At 45.1% G+C, this 15,059-nt stretch overlaps 1 protein-coding gene across 1 annotated transcript in view; it reads right to left on the minus strand.

Moving 5' to 3' along the window:
* LOC126293507 (homeotic protein ultrabithorax-like) overlaps positions 1–15,059 on the minus strand; it is a 747,590-nt gene that overhangs the window by 240,303 nt on the left and 492,228 nt on the right. The gene's annotated exons all lie outside the window — the stretch shown is intronic.

Below are 15,059 nucleotides of genomic sequence, written 5' to 3' on the forward strand. Positions count from 1 at the left end.
CTTAACTCCCGCAATGCACACGTCTGCAATCTTTTCCTTGTTTGGACATAAGGGAAAACTTAAAAAAGTAGCCAGGAGCGAGTAGGATTCGCATTGTGATAGTTCGGCATTGTGAAAAACAGGAGTGTGGTGGGCAGTCAGTTCAACACGAATTACTGAAGTGCTCTTTCACATAAACCACAATTTTTAACAGGTAGCACATATCAACAACGTACTGCATCCTTTTGTCAGAGAACAAACTAACTAAAGGCAATGCAGGCTTTATCGGTGAATTTCATTGATGAAGTCTTCTTGGGTTAGTAGCCAAGCCCTGACGTCGTGCTGTCGCGACGTTCCCGACGAGTTTCCTACTCGCCATTTTCAAGCAAAAACCTTCGCCTGAAGATGACGAGTAGGAAAGTTGTCGAAACGTTGTGGAAAGACGACACCAGGACTCGGCTGAAAATCCGAGACGGTTTCATCAGCTAACGAAAGGATCTAAGGCTATTTCATGCAACAGCATGCAAGGCCACACACTGCTAATGGTTATGAGACAATATTTCGAGGTGGTTTATATATCCAAAAAGCTCATCAATTCCTGCAATTGAGGTTACCGACTTTGATACTGGCTAGCTGTCGGTCCTAGAGACCACCAGACTTTCGAGAATATGGTAATGTCAGTAGCATAAACTGTGACTAAAGGAGGCATGCAGGAGGCAGGCAACCATTATTAGAATAACCAGTAGTTCTCTACTTAAGCTGACAGGGCCGCAATGGTAAAAATCGAATATCATGGAAGTAACGACTTTATTGCTCATATGACGCGTTTCGGAATTTATTCATCATCAGTTATCCAGACCAGATTGCTGCAGGTAGATATGGCGTTTCAAGTTGTATCTGGAACAAACATTTTCAGACCCGTTCCTGGCAAAAAGTGGTCTAACAGATGCACGGACAGACAAACAGTCTGATAACAAAAGACAAATTCTTTTCCTTGTCATATAATTATAGATCTACAGTTTTCAATTTTTTTTCCTTTGGTTGTAGTGTGAAATCTTGTTTCTTGCCAAATTTCATTATTCTAGACAAACGGAAAGAACTCTATGTGTTTTGATAAATGCGTTTGCGGATATGGAAATAGGCGCCCTAAATATCCATATCTTTTTATTGCACCGGCTTAGAACCTTACATTTATTACACCGCCAAAGGCCTACAGATCTTCGTATGTCACACAAATTTGAACGGGATGCTTCTGTCCGTTCCCGAGAACAAGGAGTCTTCACAGAAGGAGAAACGGACAGCGAGTCAGGTAAGAAATGACCAAAAAAAATTTTCGTGTAATATAACGACAAATTTACAATTTCATGATTTTTGTACTATGAAACCTTCATTTTTGACAAATTTCCTGATTCTAGGCCAACGGGAAGTTCCTCGCAGATTTTGATGAGTGACTTCGTCAGTATCAAAATTTGTGACAGACTTAAAAGCTTCGAACTTTTGCAACGCCAAGGGACCATAGGACTCAGAACGTGACATGAATTTCAGAGTGATACCTCTTCCCTTACCGAGAAAAGTGGTGCTAACACACGGGCGGACAGGCAGGCAGATAACAAACGACAAAAACATTATTTTTGTGTGCTGACAATTCTTTCACTGAAGTAAGGAAGAGCGCAGTTCTTGAAGTTTCTCATGTTTTTTCTTTCGTTTCACTCGAAATATGTAACGCAGTCTGACAGCTATTTCTGTACGTGCGAACTACTGGGCTCAAATGTCAGCCGATTATTCCAAGTTTTTTTTCGAACTTTCATAAATGAAATCAAATGGAACGTCGGGCATGTCCCCTAAGCTAGGCAGACACCCGCTTCATTTCCGTCTGTCTTGTCACGTCAGCTGGTATTGCGCCCCAAATCAACACTACCTGAACGGCAAGGAAATTTTAGGAAAAAGCGAAGGAAACGAGTAGTAATTCCAACGAAGCGAGGTTAGAGTATGAGTTAACTTTGGTTATGTCGATGGGAATATCTCAGAATTCAACCAAGGTAGTTCCAGAAAATAACACAAATTCTAATATATCGTGTCTGCATGAAGGTGTTCGATAAGGCGAGCACCTCATAGAAAGAAGAGAAACGTACCTCGTTATAACTTTGAAGCCTTTGATCGACTACGTTTTAGACTATTTGTCACTCATTTAAAGAAGAAATGCGTCTCTCATTGCGCCATTTCGTCACTTTAGTGAAGGAAAACAGGTAAAAATGTTAGCAGCCGTCCTTGTACGTCAAGGTTAATCCTTAAGACTTTTAACTCCATAGTGCTATTCAAACAGAACTGTGTTTCTTATTTTGTTCGCAAGTGCGAGCATAAGACAGAGTGAATACCAGCGGAGTCCCTGATCTAATTTTCGACCATTAAGTAACGTAGGTCATAATTCTGTCTTAGAAAATATAATATGTTCTAAAGGTAGACTAAAATAATATGTGGCACCATGGATGAAAATATTGGATCTAACAAGTTATTCTCCTTCTTGGACCAGCTATGGAGAGAATGAAGCAAGGTTATTTACCAACTGCCGGCCGCTGTGGCCGAGCCGATCTAGGTGCTTCAGTCCGGAACCGCGCCGCTGCTGCGGTCGCAGGTTCGAATCCTGCCTCGGACATGGATATGTGTCATGTCCTTAGGTTAGTTAGGTATAAGTAGTTCTAAGTCTAGGGGACTGATGACCTCACATGTTAAGTCGCATAGTGCTTAGAGCTATTTTCATTTACCAACTACTCAATTGCAAAAATGGCTCTGTGCACTATGGGACTTAACTTCTGAGGCCATCAGTCCCCTAGAACTTAAAACTACTTAAACCTAACTAACCTAAGGACATCACACACATCAATGTCCGAGGCAGAATTCGAACCTGCGACCGTAGCGGTCTCGCGGTTCCAGACTGTAGCGCCTAGAACCGCTCGGCCACTCTGGCCGGCTTACTCAATTGCACTAAGCGTCAATCCTCTACAGCTCTTTCTGATTCCACTAATAAACTAACAGACACTGCGAAGTCCGCAGTCCTAGCAGATACATTCAGATCAACATATACTTAAGATAGGTTTGTAGATTAATTTCCCGTCACGAATTATACGCGCAACATTCGGCTCCAACGTTGGATGTTCGAAAACTTTCACAACCTGATACGAGGGAATGTAAACTTTCTCGGAGCATTTCACAGACCAGAGGTTTTTCGGGCTATCATATCCTGAATATGAGTGTTAGGAAACACGTGGAAACGTTGAGACAGCACGATACCACTACTAGACCGGTAAATGAAGAAGGGTTCATCAGTCTAGTACGTGCAAAATAGTTGACTGGCAAATTTTAGTAATTTTGAGAGGTCTGCCATTTAGGTGGTCACCTGTGCTGACTTACCAAGAGGCCACAATACAACCGCGAGATAATCCGAATTCCGGTACCAGGAACCTCTGACGATCGTAGCATGTATCACTTTTCTACGAAAACTTTGGAGTGCATTGTGTAGTAGATTGGCTATTTTCTCATTGTTGTCGATCAAGGGAGGCAATTTCCCAAAGCACGCACGGGGCAAAGCGTCGAAACGGCAGTAATTACATTCCGGACAACGAGAGGGCGAGGGAACTCGGGGGGCTGGCTAGCTTCCGTGACGAAAAGCCATTCGTCAAAGTCGCTTCCCTGCTGGGATTTTCCAGTAAGCGCGCGCCCAAGTGGTAGGGGATGTGCCTCGCTAGAGGCCGCTCCAATCACCAGGCGCCGTCCTCACGATGGTTAAAAAAAAAATACCGGACGGAACGTCGTCGTTCAGACGCTCACTTTGACACCGACGAACGGTTTCTTCTCATATCAAAGTGTCCGCCTTACGTATTTCCTGTGCTGTCACTAAATGAAACAAGACCCAGTACCAAGAGGTGTATGGTCACACCGAGCAAATATTTCGACTTGTCAACATTCAAAGATAATTACGACGTTATTCCAGCCGACGTTCAGCATAGGAAGTGCCACGTTCAGTGTCTCGCATTAGTCATAGCGTGTTAATGTTTGTCTATGACGGCATGATGGCATTACAAATTATCAAAAAAGTTTTATAAAGAACACTACGTAAATATTTGACCTCGATCCATTTGTATAGCTTTTAAAGAGCTAATTATCTATCGACTTAAAGGCAGTCATCATGTTACTCTCACGAGCATTATTTATTTTGAAGAAAAGCTCTCATTTCCATCCGTGTTGCACCTTCGCCAGAAGTTGATGTATGAGACACTCTTGCAAAACGTCGCTGTATATTAACAATGCCACACTGCTGGAAACGCCAGAGCTTTTCGTCAACAGTATACGCCGGGAAAGCCGACGTTTATCTTCTGTTCTGTGGATCACCTGTTGTGCTGTTGAGGTAAATAAGCATAGGTTTAGAAAATATTGTTCAATTGGCATGTTGCTATTAGTCAGAAAGAAAAAGGGGGGGGGGGGAATAAGAAAGGTGAAAGAAAAATGGACTGAGGCAGGGGAATTTCAGAATAAACAAATACCTTAAGTTGAAGAATGAGAAAAGAAAAGCGTTTTCAGTTTTCCATCACACACATTATACAGTCATGGAAATCGTTATGGATTTGATGAATGAAATTTTTATGGGTATTGTACCGCGTCATTGTGCAAAATACTTTAATCATAAGCAAGAGGGCCGTTGTAATACGGTCGAAACGTTGGTTTTAAGTTTATAATTAATTTTATACAATGCCGGTACAACACTCAGAAGCATTTTAATCGTCATGACACCAGCAGCAAAAGCTTACATAGTTATGGCACAAGCGGTCTGATGTTTCTGGCAATGCTACTATATTTAATTCCAGCCTCCATGTACATCTTTTATTTCCAAACTCCTCTCGTCACCTAACTTCTCTTCTGTGTCTTAATACAGCGAACAGCTGACGCCACCAATCTTTTCTGTGAGTTAATGCAGCCAACACAACTTTTATTTCTGAAAGATTACCTCACCCGTTCTTTATGTGATTTGTCTTCCATTATACCAAATACTTGAGTAATCCTATTTCCTGAATATATTTTTTTTCGTTCTGGAGAAGGTAATAGCTCTATGTTCGTAACGAGCTTCTGAAGAGTAGAGAGCAACTTTTCTTACAATACCGCATCAAATATCGGTCGAACTTTGAAATACGATTTGGTACTCAATACGTAACTACACCGCACGAGCTGGAACGAAATTGTGAAACACTTTCAGTCGATAATTTTTAGGACTTTTATACATGCACATCGCAAACCTGAAAAGGGTTGCATTAAATTCCTGTTTGTTTCATTCAGTTAGATTTTGTTCAAGAGCTATCTGTCGCATAACTTAAGTGTGCTCAAATGATGAGGCGCAGTGGAGATAAGAAATGCTTCAGCCGGCAGCTAACTATGCCAGTTTATTATAATAGCACCGTCATATACAGCACATTGTGCTATCTAAAACATTGTGGGTCACTGCGTACACGAAATAGGAGGATATACACATTTGCATATTTTTCTAATTTGCAAAATTATGCCAACGTATCACCTCTTATCTTAGCAATAAAGTATCTCTACTTCCCATTATATCCTTATAGACCAGTCTGTAGTCTAAGGAAATTCACCTCAAACATTGGGCACCTACGTTAACCTCCATCCACCTTTTCAGTTTTACGTAACATTTTTCTTATTTTCCTTGTGGTAAGAGCCCCTAGTCTGATTGATACAGATGAGTAAATTAGCAAAAATGTAAAATCCGCAGACTGATTTGAGTAACACAGTGCCTTACAAGTGATGGTTGTGCATCCGTAGAAGTTTCACCCAACGTTTCTTTCTTCTTGTGATATACCATGAAGGTAAGATGAGGGAGAAATGAACTCGTACAGATGTTTGCCACCCACCATTCGCAGCAAGTGGAACAAGAAACGGTGGAAGCGAGAGTGGAACCCTCCCCCCCCCCCCTTCCAGAAACCGTAATGTGGCTCGCGGAGTAATAGAAGCAGACGTTGATGTCTGGATACACAAGCGTTCCTCGTTACTGAGAGTCCTCGACAAGTGTAGAGAGAACGAGGTTTCTTCCAGTAAAGTCTGGAAGCGTGGGTCCAAAGGTGGAAATTGCACTGCAGTTGCAATAGAAACTCCTCGCAGACGGAAGTGCAAGGACAGATTTCCCGAGCAGGCTGGGACCTTCCCGGTGCAAAGTGCATGACCGGCGTGCGGCGAGCAGAGGGTGGCGAATCCCCGGGTCGTAAAGACCGGGACGGCCAGTCGCGGGGGATCCTGGCGGCTGCCCAGCGAACTACTGCTTTCGGGGAATCCCCAGATATCGCCCAGGTAGCGAGAGGCCCCTTCACATATAGCGGTCAGTACGCTTTCTGTCTCTCAAACTATACTGGCACCATATACACTCTGACTGCTACATAAACAACATTTCCGTCCCCGAAGGAGAATCTGGGGGCATACGGCTTTGACATCGAAGTTTCTCGCGACTACTTGATGCGTTCCATCTTGTTGTAATGTCGAGCCTTCGACGAAATGCACCGCCGTCTTCATCAGAAAAAACTGACTATAGTGATTGCTGTTGCAGAGAACATTTGTACCCCATAGACGGTTTGTGATTGGCCAGCGAACGTCATCGTTACGTCATGCTGCCACAGATGGTGTCCATGTCTGCACTGAAGGGTACCATCGCTCTCGTGAGGACGAACACAAGAAACAACCATTACTTTATCTCTCCGTATAATATTGTTTACACTCCATAGCAAATTTGGGGTTTCACTACAGCGAATATTTCACTTCAACCTCGAAATTATCTGAGGAGAAGCACGCGCTTGCAAGTCAAACGAGCCGCAGCACTTGGAGATAATCATTTACGCGTTTCGAGGAAGATAAATGAGGCACACATTTATCACGAATCTAGAAGTGTAGAAAACAATATATTTAATATCACGAAGATTTTTTTTGTTTTGTTTTATGTCGGTTCAATCTGGCAGGAATGAGATGAGAGTGCTTTGCATATATTGCTTTTATAAATAAATCCTGTCGAAAGCCATCGGTTCGAGAAGCGGGAAATAAAAAATAAAAATTATATAGATTTTTTCACTCACTCGTCCCTTTCGCTCCGAAATATTAATCTGTCACACAGAACAAAAAGTAAAAAAAGAAGGCGAGGAGAGGGAGGGGGATGTGAGAGGGGGAGAGGAGAGAAAAGGGCTGAGGGTGTGTGTGTGTGTGTGATTTCGTACGCTTTGGCGACGTATGCCGGCTGTGATATTACAGAAATGAGAGAGAGAGAGAGAGAGAGAGAGAGAGAGAGAGAGAGAGAGAGGTGGGGCTGCGGGGTGAGGGGAACTGGCCAGAGTGGAAGTGGTGGAGGGGTGGTGGGGGAAGCAGAGGGTTGGCACGAGGGAGGTAAATGGATTTGGTGCTGGCGTTGGTGCTTGGTGCTGCGAGGGCCAACTGGGAAGAGTCGTCCCATGTCCTGGCACCAAAGCGCAACGCCAGCCGATTTATCAGCGGCGCCTAATCCCTCCGCCAACCCTGTCGGTACCGCCTGTGTGCGTGTGTGTGCGTGTACCCATGTACGTGAGCGCCGGTCCTGATTTACGCGTAGCCTCAATCCCATTGACAAGGTTGTAAATCACGCGCTTTCTGTTCGCCCGCCAGTCCTCTGTCCTCTCTCTCTCTCTCTCTCTCTCTCTCTCTCTCTCTCTCTCTATCTGTTTCTCGTACTCTCCCTCTCCGTCCAGTCGGCTGCGCCATCGCCGCTGTTCATCCTCTTGCGCCGATACCTCGCCCGATAAGTTCGAACACTTTCAGTGGAGCTCCGAAGGTACTACAATGGCTTTAGGCTTGCTATTGATCCCGTGAAAGAATCATCAGAACAAGAGAAGAAGGAAAAAAAAAAAAAAAAAAAACAGGCCAGAGGGATTAGTTTCACAAGGTGCGACTCGGTCGCGAATTGAACAGTGACGCGAATACAGAATAAACTTCCTCTACTTCACGTCTATGCTCACAGACTTTTGTCATCAGACTACCGGTTTCGGTCTATAATGACTATCTACAGACCTATTTTACAGAAACATCAGAAACATGTCCTAATATACTGGAGCCATTGTGGCATCGTCAAATGTTAAATCCAAAATCAGCGCGAGCATGAAGAGTCATCTTGTCAGCAGTAATACTGTTCAAATCAAACTTACTTCTTCGGTGCTCTTATTGAACAATTGTGCAAGCAGCATTTAATAATAATATAAACATTGTGCCTTCCACACTTGTTTGATTTTTTCTGTCCACGTGCCGTTCCTAATCCGCTGCGTATCAAGATTTTTGTTTACGTTTTCACTTTTGGCAACACAATCGTCTTTAGAGATTCAGCAACTATATTGAGATTGAAGATAACACTCATGTATTGTTCCGTCTCAGTTGCACATTTTTTAATTACATTACGTATTTCCAACCCTCTGGACCATCTTCAGACCTAAATAGTTGTGTCAGTAATCCGTCTTTTCTACTCATATATTTGCTTCTGAGCGGATAAGATGGGTTGCTAACAAATATTTAGATCTTAAGATTATCATTGCGGATCGAAACGTGTAATCTAATTAAAAATATGCAACTGAGACCAAACAATAAATGAGAAATATTTTAAATTTCGGTGTGTCTTTCACGGACGAAGGGGTAGAACACCGCAGTGAAAATGTGTTGCCGGTCGATGTGGTCTAGCGGTTCTAGGCGCTCAGTCCGGAACCGCGCGACTGCTACGGTCGCAGGTTTGAATCCTGCCTCGGGCATGGATGTGCGTGATGTCCTTAGGTTAGTTAGGTTTAAGTAGTTCCAAGTTCTGGGGGACTGATGATCTTAGAAGTTAAGTCCCGTAGTGCTCAGAGTCATCTGAACCAACGCTTTCGGCTGTAGTGACGAATGGAGCCTTTGCACGATTCCCCGGAGAGGCAACCAGCGTAATCGAGACATGATCCCATACTGAAACGAATAGTTCGCGACGGATGTGATATCGGAGATATTTCTTGACGGCGCAGCCTTGACTAAGGTGAAGTACGGATTCGTGGGATTGGCAGGCGGAGTGCGCCGGCAGTGTAGGGCCACAGTGTTATGCATAAATATTAATCAATGCAGATACGGAGGGAATTTCGGAATAAGCAAACAGGCCGCGGAACCGCGCTCTTCCCGTCTTACAAGCGCTGCATATTCATAAGGCCGGCTGGATATTACACCGGGCCCCGTTCGGCCGTGCGCGCGCAGTGTAAATCTGCGGGAGGCGTCTTGGGAAGGTTGGCGCACAGTGGCAGGGAGGTCGGACCCCGCTAAAGCTGCTGGGTCCGTTTGTGGACGGTGGCCCGACCCAGCGAAGCTCTGCGTTGCAGGCAGAGGCTTTAGAGGGGTACAGCCCGTGTTCGACAACGTTAAGTGCCGTAAGGCATTCGCAGTTCTCACAAAAATTGTGTGGGGAAACGCAGTAAGACACGCATAGGACCGATGCTTGTTGCAGGGATTGGCAGTTCAGCGTCAGCGTAAATGCCTAATTTAGAGAACCAGCATTTGAGGCTGACTGCAGTACAGTTTTACTGCCGCCAATTTACATTTCGCGGAAAGACTACAAAGATAAGAGAGGTTAGGGCTCGTACAGAGGCATACAGGCAGTCATTTTTCCCTCGCTCTGTTTGGGAGTGGAACAGGGAGACAAGATGCTAGTTGTGGTACGAGGTACCCTCCGCCACGCACCGTATGGTGGCTTGCGGTGTATGAATGTAGATGTAGATGTAGGTGTAGATATATACACACACATCAAAAAAGGTATTGTATCACCTCGGTTCCTAGAGTTCCTTAACCTCTACAGAAAACTGGATTAGAGATCAACATAATCCCACGCCCGGGTTCGATTCCCGGCGTGGTCAGGGATTTTCTCTGCCTCGTGATGACTGGGTGTTGTGTCATGTACTTAGGTTAGTTAGGTTTAAGTAGTTCTGAGTTCTAGGGGACTGATGAGCATAGATGTTAAGTCCCATACTGCTCAGAGACATTTGAACAAATTTTGATCAACATAACCATCATTTCTGCCATTTTTATTGTTTATGAAAACCACACATTACATGTTGTGCCGCCATACAGCGAGACCTTCAGAGGTGGTTGTCCAGATTGCTGTACACACCGGTATCTGTAATACCCAGCAGCACATCCTCTTGCACTCTTGCATTCCTGTATTCGTCATGGCATACTATCCGCAAGTTTATTAAGGCAAGTCGAGAGAGAAACTGCAGAACGCAGGGTGTCATTCTCAATGGAGAGACGTCTTCAGAAGTAATAGTGCTTTCAGATGTGTTGCAGGGGAGTGTCGTAGGACCGTTGCTATTCACAATATACATAAATGCCCTTGTGGATAACATCGGATGATGATGATGTTCAGGCGTGTGTGAAATCTTATGGGATACGGTCATCAGTCCCTAAGCTTACACACTACTTAACCTACATTATCCTAAGGACAAACACACACACACCCATGCCCGGGGGAGGACTCGAACCTCCACCGGGATCATCCGCACAGTCCATGACTGCAGCGCCTTAGACCGATCGCCTAATCCCGCGCGGCACATGGGATGATGCTCTGGTGTATTGAGTGATTGTAACAATCGAAAATTGTACTGAAATGCAGGAGGATCTGCAACAAATTGACGCATGGTGCAGGGAATGGCAATTGAATCTCAATGTAGACTAGTGTAATGTGCTGCGAATATGTGGAGAGAAAGATCCTTCATCATTTAGCTACAATGTAGCAGGTCAGCAACTGGAAGCAGTTAATTTCATAAATTACCTTGGAGTAGGCATTAGGAGTGATTTAAAATGGAATGATCACGTGTAATTCATCGTCGGTGAAGTGGATGCCAGACTGAGATTCATTGGAAGAATCCTAATGAAATGCAATCCGAAAACAAAGGAAGTAGGCTACAGTACATTCTTTCGCCCACTGCTTGAATATCTCTCACCGGTGTGGGATTCGTACCAGATAGGGTTGATAGAAGAGAGAGAGAAGATGCAACGGAGAGCAGTGCGCTTCGTTGCAGGATCATTTAGTAATCGCGAAATCGTTACGGAGATGATAGATAAACTCCAGTGGAACAGTCTTCAGGAGAGACGCTCAGTAGTTCGGTACGGGCTTTTGTTGAATTTTCGAGAACATACCTTCACCGAGGAGTCAAGCAGTGTATTGCTCCCTCCTACGTATATTTCGCGAAGAGACCATGAGGATAAAATCAGAGAGATTAGAGCCCACAGAGAGGCATACCGACAGTCCTCCTTTCCACGAACAATACGAGACTGGAATAGAGGAGAGAACCGATAGAGGTACTCGAGGTACCCTCCGCCACACACCGTCAGGTGGCTTGCGGAGTATGGATGCAGATGTAGGTGTAGAACGAGGCACCGAATTTGAGAAAGCTTTGGACTCGGTTTCGATTGAACACCGAGATGCCCTGCGTAACAGGTAGGTATAGTCCATACTTAAGGGTAACAGAAATGCTGGAGTGAAAGAAATCGGAAACCTTGGAACATAAGACATCGTAACCCTTCGGAGGCTATACAGAGTACATGTAGAGAAGTCTCTGCAACCATTATGCTATTGAGTGATAGCCAAGATAGTTTCGCGTAAGGACCATGAGAGGCACATATCCGTGGCCAGTCATTTGTCTCTAGCTCAATACGCCTGTGGAGTAGATAATAAAATCTATACTATTGGTACAAAATACCCGTCCCCCTGCACTGTACAGTATGCCTGTGGGTTTGTACTTTCAACGAAGTGCACATCTCGTGTTCATGATGCTGGAAGGAGTTACTGCAGTTATTATATGAGGAGCAAAGTAGTTACACGAGGGTTGCAGGACGCTTATTGGTCAGCGCGGAAGTTAACCCATGCGAGATACCTCATAATAAGGGTTTTCTCCTTGGCCTCCAGTAGGCGGGGCCTTGAGGGATGAAGCCGCCCCCAGATACGGGGAGACCCCAGCCCGACCACACGAGATCTCCATATTCAACAGCGGCGGGGCGCAGACCGCAAGGAGTCGCAGAGCAGCGGACGCTAAAAGGTGCGGAATAAATACTCGCAAAATAAACTTCCAAAGTCCTTCAAAAAGCGGGCGGCGGAGAGTTTCTGAAAGAGGAAAAGCCCGCGGAGGCGTACTTCGAAAAGCGGCAGGAATAAAAAAAAGTGTGGAGAGGGAAGGGAGAGAAAGTTGAGGGTCCTTCCTTTGGCGCTACGCACCGCGGAGGGAAAGGGTGCGTTGCCCAGGCGGATGGGCAAGCTGCGAGAGGAAGGAGGAGCAGGAGGGTGGGGGAGGGAAAGGGAGGGGGGGGGAGGAAAAATAAAAAGGAAAGGGATTCGAGAAGGACGGCGGAAAAAATGGCGGCCGGCGACCGCCGGTGCTGTAGGTCTCTTTTGAAAAGGCGGACGGGGGTTCCCCGAAAAAGATTCACATCCGCCGCGAGCGCCGCCAAGTGTCGACCGCGCGAAGCTCTTTCCTGTCGCCGGCCCCGGAGAGAGAGAGAGAGAGAGAGAGAGAGAGAGAGAGAGAGAGAGAGAGAGAGAGAGAAGTTTCGGCGACTTTTCGCGAGCGCGCCGCTGCGGAAAAGTCACGGAGCTGTAAGGTAAGACGTCCCTAGCTGAGCGCCGACACAGGCGAGAAGCAAAGTGCGGCGCTCTGAACTGTTCCAAGTATTTCACTGCTTGCGTACTGACAAAATTAATTGTTGGTAAGGCAGGTGCCAGGTTGAGATTCATTGGGAGAGTCCTTAGAAAATGTAGTCCATCAACAAAGGAGGTGGCTTACGAAACACTCGTTCGACCTGTACTTGAGTATTGCTTATCAGTGTGGGACCTGTACGAGGTCGGCTTGGCAGAGAGAAAATCCAAAGAAGAGCGGCGCGTTTCGTCGCACGGTTATTTGGTAAGGGTGATAGCGTTACGGAGATGTTTAGCAAACTCAAGTGGCAGACTCTGCAAGAGAGGCGCTCTGCATCACGGTGTAGCTTGCTGGCGAGGTTTCGAGAGGGTGCGTTTCCGGATGAGGTATCAGATATATTACTTCCCCCTACTTATACCTCCCGAGGAGATTATGAATGTAAAATTAGAGATATTCGAGTGCGCATGGTGGCTTTCCGGCAGTCGTTCTTCTCGCAAACCATACGCGTCTGGAACAGGAAAGGGAGGTAACGACAGTGACACGTTAAGTGCCCTCCGCCACACACCGTTGGGTGGCTTGCGGAGTATAAATGTAGATGTAGACAACGTTGGCATCATTAGCTGGGAACCTGTCGACAACCACGTTAGTACCGGAACAAACCAGCAGACCGCCTGCATACCAGGGGTTGTCTAAAGTATTCGCTATCGTCTCGGAAAAATATTTTTACTTAATTAATATTGTTGTCTGGAATTTTCGTGCCACAGTATCCTAGCACGGCCCTAGACCAGCCGAAACAAAATAGCCCAGCCTATATTCACTTCATCAGTACAGACATGTATCTGCAAAACAAACGAAAGGTTAATTTCGTACCTCCATTGTTTCTTCGAGATGAAGACTGAAACTGTTTTGCCTACCCTCCTCCCCCTGTATTGTTTCACCGACTGAGGCGGAGCAGTGCTAGCTCAGTGCATTCGCATCATCGTCGTCGGGATATAACACACTGTCATCATTCCTTTTCTTGTTTACTGTGTCGGAGAAGAAGAAATTAAAACTCTGAGGTTCGCAGACGACATTGTAATTCTGACAGAGACAGTAAAGTGCTTGGAACGTCAGTTGAAGAGACTGGATAATGTCTTGAGAAAAGTTAGTGGATGAATATCAACAAATTAAAACAACGGTAATGGAATGTTGTCGAAATGAAAGTACGAGACATGACCAGAAAGAAAGAATATTAATCCTACGACTCTCAAAGAGATCTTTTGTCAGTAAAGCTGATGCCCTGCGTTCAGGCCCTAAATGGCCGAAAGCTCTTGCAGTGCTGTGCTGAAGTAAGTGTCCCTATTCCGAAACCCGCCAGCTGCGAGGTGAGGTCCGTAATCCGATTTCTTCTCACAAAGGAAAACGCACCGTTCCAATTTTTTTAACGAAATCAAAAATAAAACTTCCTGAGAGATTAAAACTATATGCCGTGCCGGGATTCGAGCCTGGGGTATTTGACTTCCGCGGGTAAGGGCTCTATTAACTATCTCAACTTTTCTTTTTCTCGAAAAATATACAAAATGATAACTTTCTGACTAAAGAATGCAGTTGTTCATACTCACAGAGCATCCTAAAATAACAGCATAATCTTTAGGATGTCATTTTGAAAAAGCCAATTTCTTCCATTTCTGTTGGGTAAGCCTATGCTTCTCTTACATAATGACAAATAATGTTAGATTAAATACATCTGTCTTAAAACACGGGAATGTAAGTGCCATTTCATTGGCACAACAATTCACAGCTCTTCTCACATGTTACTGTTCCTCAATTAGTAACTCTTTGTCTCCAGGTGTCGCCTCTCCTCTCCAGTACTTAAAGTTTTTCATACAAGGTCGCTAATCGTGACCCACATGACATGCCGGAAGAAATGGCTCTGAGCACTATGGGACTTAACATCTGTGGTCATCAGTCCCCTAGAACTTAGAACTACTTAAACCTAACTAACCTAAGGACATCACACACATCCATGCCCGAGGCAGAATTCGAACCTGCGACTGTAGCGGTCACGCGGTTCCAGACTGAAGCCACTAGAACCGCTCGGCCACATCGGCCGGCCATGCCGGAAGAGTTCAAGAAATCAGTAATCTCTTTTATGCTACCAATGGTTACTTCAGTATATTCACGATCTGACACATCCTGCTGTATTTGTTTTGTATAGTTTCCCGATGCATAACAGCCATTTTAGAATTGACAGCTCTTAAACGCTACTCCTAATCTGGCACTTCCAGCTTTTCATCTTTTCACATGTCTGAAGTTGTTTGCTGGTGGAAATTGGTTTTCTACGGACGGTGAGGGACAGAGCTCTGTCAAACAATGGTCTAAAGAGGTGGTGTGAGAGTT

Source organism: Schistocerca gregaria, chromosome 10 (genome assembly GCF_023897955.1).
Source record: "Schistocerca gregaria isolate iqSchGreg1 chromosome 10, iqSchGreg1.2, whole genome shotgun sequence".
In the NCBI taxonomy this organism is placed as follows: domain Eukaryota; kingdom Metazoa; phylum Arthropoda; class Insecta; order Orthoptera; family Acrididae; genus Schistocerca; species Schistocerca gregaria.